Source organism: Phocoena phocoena, chromosome 1 (assembly GCF_963924675.1).
Source record: "Phocoena phocoena chromosome 1, mPhoPho1.1, whole genome shotgun sequence".
Classification (NCBI taxonomy): Eukaryota; Metazoa; Chordata; class Mammalia; order Artiodactyla; family Phocoenidae; genus Phocoena; species Phocoena phocoena.
The window spans coordinates 24,879,261-24,885,260 of record NC_089219.1 but is presented as its reverse complement, the minus strand read 5'-3'; the positions used below and the strand labels follow the sequence as shown (position 1 = coordinate 24,885,260).

At 51.6% G+C, this 6,000-nt stretch overlaps 1 pseudogene; it reads right to left on the bottom strand.

The window, feature by feature from the left end:
* Nucleotides 1-1,402: 1,402 nt before the first annotated feature.
* LOC136123295 (voltage-dependent calcium channel gamma-like subunit pseudogene) lies at nucleotides 1,403-2,008 on the bottom strand (annotated as a pseudogene).
* Between the last annotated feature and the right edge of the window lie 3,992 nt (nucleotides 2,009-6,000).

Here is a 6,000-nt window from a genome sequence, read left to right as displayed (position 1 = left end):
AGGGGCTGTTATAAACAAAATGTCCATTGGAGGAAACCGGGAGTTCAAAGAATAGTGGCTTTTCATTGGCCGAGTTGTGTCAGTCTCTCATTGGCCCAGCTGTTTTCAGTGGAGGAGAAAATCTTTCTTCCTCCGGCTGCAGGTAGTAAAGTAGTTCATTTCCTGCTGGAGATGCAAGGTATGTCTCTTCCCATTGGGAATCAGTATTGATGGAGTGATACCCTTATGAGAGCTCCCCGTTTTGGCTTCCCACTCCATTTTAGTGAGGTTTCCCTTCTTTCATTAATTTTCACAGTTGAATCGAACCCCGTAATTTTAGAATATAGGAGGCAGGTAGCAGAGAGTGTGGACTTAGATGTCACCTAGACCTGTGTCCAAATCCTAGACTCAGCCCCTTACCAGCTGTGTGTGGTGGGTGAGTTATAAACCTCTCCTTGCCTTGGTTTTCTCATACATAAAATGAGGCCATGAATACTTCTTCCTTGTGGAAAATGTGGGAAGGTTAGGTGAGTTAATGCACGGAAACGGTTGAGCCCGTGCACGTAGAAAATCCTCAATAAGTGCTAGCTAATGCTAGCAGTGTTTATTCTAAGTCAACCTACCGGCTCCAGGCTGCTCAGGCTATAAGTGTGCGTAGAGGCAAGGTGGCTCTTCTTGGGTCTTCTAAGATGGAGAAGTCACGTCTCTTTTCCAGGCTGACCTTGTATGTAATGAGAATTTAGTGGTTACCAGGGGCTGGGGGTGGGGAGGTATTGGTCAAAGGGTACAAACTCCCAGTTATAAGATTAGCAAGTTTGGGGATCTAATACACAGCTTGGTAATTATAGCTAATGATACTGTATCATATCCTTGAATGTTACTAGGAGAGTAGGTAAGTGTTCTCACCATAAAAAAGAAATGATAACTATGTGATGGGATGCAGGTGGTAGCTAATACTATGGTGGTAATCATTTTACAATTTATAAACGTGTCAGATCAGCACACGCACCTTGAACCGACACAATGTTATGTGTCAATTATATCTCAGTGAAGCTGGAAATATAAAATAAAACTTAACCTTGCCCAAAAGAGGTCTGACCTTTGCTCTCACCTTCTGGACGGTAATCTTTGTTTGCCTGGGGGGTCTGGGACTAGCCAGATAGTAACAATGTGATTTTTCTTAAAAATATGTTTCTTCTTGTAAAATCAACGTCCTAATAACTTGGCTAAGCCGGTGCAGCTGGACTGCAGCTGGTGGCACGGAGCCAGCTGCACCCCGGGGTTGGTGGACCAGCCGCAAAGGCTCCTGGGCCACTGGCCCAACCAGCCAAAGGCTAAGAGGTGGCAGTTTTAATGTCACACGTTGGAAAAGTGCCATCTTGACCACGCTTCCTGGCAGCATTCGATATTCTCAGAGGGGGGCCTAAAATTTTGTAGGCAAGCCCCACGGATGGGTGATGCTGTTGAAGTGGGTGATGGCGTTGACGGCGTTCAGGGAAAAGAGGAAGGGGGCCGCGAACTTGCCCCAGAACATCAGGGGGAGGCCGATGAGCATGACCTGGTTCCTGAGAAGGATCAGGAAGCTCAGGAGGGCCCTGAAGGAGAAGATGAACGAGACAAGGAAGAGGGTGGAGCCCAGGGCCCACTCGCGCCATGAATGGGGGTCCTCACACACCTGGGACACCATGAGGAGCTCCAGGACCAAGATGACAACCCCCACGGCCAAGGTGGCCACGCTGTGGGCCACGGCCACGCCTGAGGCCAGCCTGGGCACGTGGGCCTGACTCAGGTCTTGGAGACAGTGCAGTCCAGTCTGGTTGGAGGCGGTGCAGAAACGCCACAGCCGGAAGAGGCAGTTGTCAGCCAGGAGCCAGTGGTCATCACAGATGGAGATGGAGGAGAGGACCACAGACAGAGGGGCACACAAGATGATGAGGGCCCAGATGAAGGATTCAAAGGAGGGCCGGTGGGGCCTCCTTTGGGCCAGCAGCCTCTGGGCTTGCAGGCAAAGCCTGCAAGGACCGTCCATTCGGGAGATGAGGAGGCGAGCCGATGGGATGCATCCACTAAAGGAAGCTCACCCACAGGGCAGTGGTCCTGCCAGGGTGCTGACTTCCCTTTGCAGAGCCTCACGCCTGAGGAGAGGGGTGGGAAGGGGTCAGTTCTCAAACAAACACCTTGCACCACTCTGCACGCTACCGAGGGCTGTCATCCTGTGCGGGGGCTTGGCCGTGTGCTCCTGCCCGGCTCCCTCACACCTCTCTGCTCAGTAACAATGTGATTTAGGATGGGGGCTGGCCATACCAGAAAGACCAATGGCATGACTTAGGGTGCGGGCTTTGGGTCACACAGTATCCATTGACCAATCAGTCATCAATCAATCAATCATGCCTACCCAGTGGAGGCCCAATCAAAACTCTGAATGCCAGAGGCTCAGGTGAGCTGCCCTTGTTGGCAGTGCTCTGTGCATATTGTCGCTCATGGATGCAGGGAAATGAACACACCCTGGCTTCACGTGGACAGGACAGCGGAAGCTCAGCTGCTGATGTGTCCCCAGACTCCACTCTATTCCTGTCTTCTCTTGGCTGGTTTGACTCTGTCATTTCCCTGTAATAAACTGTAACTGTGAGTAGAATAGCTTTCACTGAGTTCTGGGAGTTCTCCTAGTGCATGATCAAACTTAAGGGCAGTTTTGGAAACCCCTGAACCTGCAATTGGTGTCAGAAGTGACGGTGGTCCTGTGGCCTGTGTCGTCTTTAAACTGTACAGTTGACTAAACTCTCACACACTGGCATGTTGAACAAATGAATAAGTGAGTGGGTTGTCCTGAATTGCTCACAGTCAAAGTCAAACAACTACCCTAAGCCTCTGGGGTAGGGACTCTTATCACCCCTTTCACAGGCAAGGAAGCTGAGGCTCAGAGAGGTGAAGCAAGTGGAGGGGCCAAGATGGGAACCAAACCTTCTGGACTCCAGCTCAGGATCTGACCACCATAGGGTACTCCCCCCACCACAAGGGCCCTTCCACCCTCACAAGCCAGGACCTCACCAGCCCAGGACCCTTTGGGAAACAGAACAGAGAAGGGCTAAGGCAGACCAAGCCTGCAGCCCCGGAGGCATTTCAGAGGAGGGTGGGCAGGCCTCAGGCCTTCCCAGTGCCCTGTCCACAGCCTACCTGGCCCTGCAGCAGGCTGCAACTCAGATATCTTCATGGTCAGGCAGGTCACTTAAAAGATGAATCAGGGACTTCCCTGGTGGCGCAGTGGTTAAGAATCCGCCTGCCAATGCAAGGGACACGGGTTCAAGCCCTGGTGCGGGAAGATCCCACATAACGTGGAGGAACTAAGCCCATGCGCCACAACTACTGAGCCTGCACTCTAGAGCCCGCTAGCCACAACTACTGAGCCCACATGCCACAACTACTGAAGCCCGCGTGCCTGTGCTCCACAACAAGAGAAGCCACGACAATGAGAAGCCCGCGCACCGCATAGCCCCTGCTCGCTGCAACTAGAGAAAGCCCACGCGCAGCAACAAAGACCCAACACAGCCAAAAATAAATAAATTTATTTAAAAAAAGATGAAGCAGCAGGGGGATGCTGAGGAGGGGCAGGGGAAGCTGAGGTAGACGGAAGGTGTGCTCCAGAGCAAGGCACCATAATCTTTGTTGAGGTTCTTGTTGTTTTAAACATAGAACAAGGGCCAAACCGGACATGCATTCCGGTCACCAGTCTGCGACCTCTGAACTCCATAGCCTGAACCTCCCCACCTCCACCACTTGACCCCTCACCATGCTGCCTGAGCTCCTCAGCTCCTGGATGGTCCTGTCCTCTTACTGCAGAGCTGCTGCCATGCAGTTCTCTGCCCTGGACAGTCTTCCTATGCTCTTTTTTTTTTTTTTTTTGCGGTATGCAGGCCTCTTGCTGTTGTGGCCTCTCCCGTTGCGGAGCACAGGCTCCAGACGCGCAGGCTCAGCGGCCATGGCTCACGGGCCCAGCCGCTCTGCGGCATGTGGGATCTTCCCGGACCGGGGCTCGAACCCGTGTCCCCTGCATCGGCAGGCGGACTCTCAACCACTGCGCCACCAGGGAAGCCCTTCCTATGCTCTTTGAACCACCCAATCCCCACCTATTTTGCTGGTCTCAGCTTCAAAGCCATTCCTCGGAATTTTCCTCTGACCCTGCACATTCAGTACCAGAACCCAGGCCTCTTGACCTCAGCCCAGGGCTCTGGCCCTTCCTACTCTGCTATAAACTCTCTGTCCCCTAGGCTTTCTCATGGCTACTCCAGAATCAACTAATACTCATTCAGATGGTCAATCAACTAACCTTTCTCTTATTGAGCATTTTCTGTTTATCAGGCTCTGTTCTAGGCACCAGAGAAATGATAAACAACGAGAGTACGTTCTCACCCTTATTGACCTTAGGGGAAGTCAGACAATACAGCGATCATCACACAAATAGATATGTAATCACACACCGTAATAAAGGCTATGTATGCAGAGAAGTGTAGAGTTTTTAAGAAAACTAAGAGAAATGGGAAGGCTAATTTAGACTGGGGATCAGAGAAGACTGGGGAGTCAAGGTCTCCATCTTCTTTTTCTCTTATGAATTGCTTTCTCTGTACACTAATAGACTTGCTATTGGCATTGAAGTTCCTTGCTCCAGGCTCGGTCCACAGGAACTGTTCAATAAATGTTGGCTCCTGTTATAATTTTTCTCCCTACCTCCTGCCACCTGTCACTCACATCCTCCTCCAGAGAGGCAAAGGACAGGTGTCTCTGGAGGTAGAGGGAAGGCTAAGGTGACCTCATCTTTTGGCCTAGACTTTTGTCTCAGTCCCCGAGGACTGATAGCCAGAAAAAGGAAGGAGGCACCCTTTCTTTGACTCCTACGGTGAGCCGAGCATGGTGCCAGGCCCTTTACAGATGTGATTTCACTGACCACGGCAACATCCCATGGGGTGGGTGCTAGTACAATCCCCATTCTGCAGATGGGGAAACTGAGACCCAGAGAGGTGGGGGTAGCTCATGGGCAAAACTGAGATAAGAACCTAGAGGATCTTGGCTCTGGAGTCCACCTTCTTCCTGCAGCTCAGCAAGCTGCCAGAATAAACACAGCGGCTGGTAGTAGGAAAGACAAAAGCAAACAAACAGAAAAACCACTGAAAACAATGTGGATGCGCGTTAACTGAGGATTAGTTAAATTAATGATGGAATATTCGCTCAATAGAATCCTGTGCCGCTGCTCGAGAAAATGAAATAGACGAAATGCTTTCCACACTCCTACTGTTTTTTGGGGGGACGGGGCTGCCATAAATCAGCCTCTATCTACAGCTATTTTAAAGGGGGTATCAAGCTCAATTCACAGGTGTGCAAGAAACAGAATCTCTGTTTTATTTTTACATTTTTTATTTTTTGGCTGCGTTGGGTCTTCGTTGCTGCACGTGGGCTTTCTCTAGTTGCAGCGAGCGGGAGCTACTCCTCGTTGCGGTGCGCGGGCTTCTCATTGCGGTGGCTTCTCTTGTTGCGGAGCACGGGCTCTAGGTGCGTGGGCTTCGGTAGTTGTGGCACGCGGGCTCAGTAGTTGTGGCTCGCAGACTCGGTAGTTGTGGCTCACGGGCTCTAGAGCGCAGGCTCAATAGTCGGGGCGCACGGGCTGAGTTACTCCGCGGCATGTGGGATCCTCCCGGACCAGGGATCGAACCCATGTCCCCTGCACTGGCAGGCGGATTCTTAACCACCACACCACCAGGGAAGCCCTGTTCATTTGTTTTATATCAACTTTCTTTCTATGCAAAGCCCCATCCAGCCAGGCTGGTGGGAAATTCAACCTCAGCCATTTTTCATTTTCCTCCCCAACACACATGACCCCTCCTGGATAGTGCAAAAGTCCTGAGGTTGCAGGTAGCAGCAAGGCAGTGGACAGAGCAAGAAAGATCTGGTATGGGGCGGGGGGCAGCTCGGGCAGGGCAGGGAACCGTGCTTCCACCCTTTGAGGTCTCACCTGCTCCCCGGGCTCTGCCT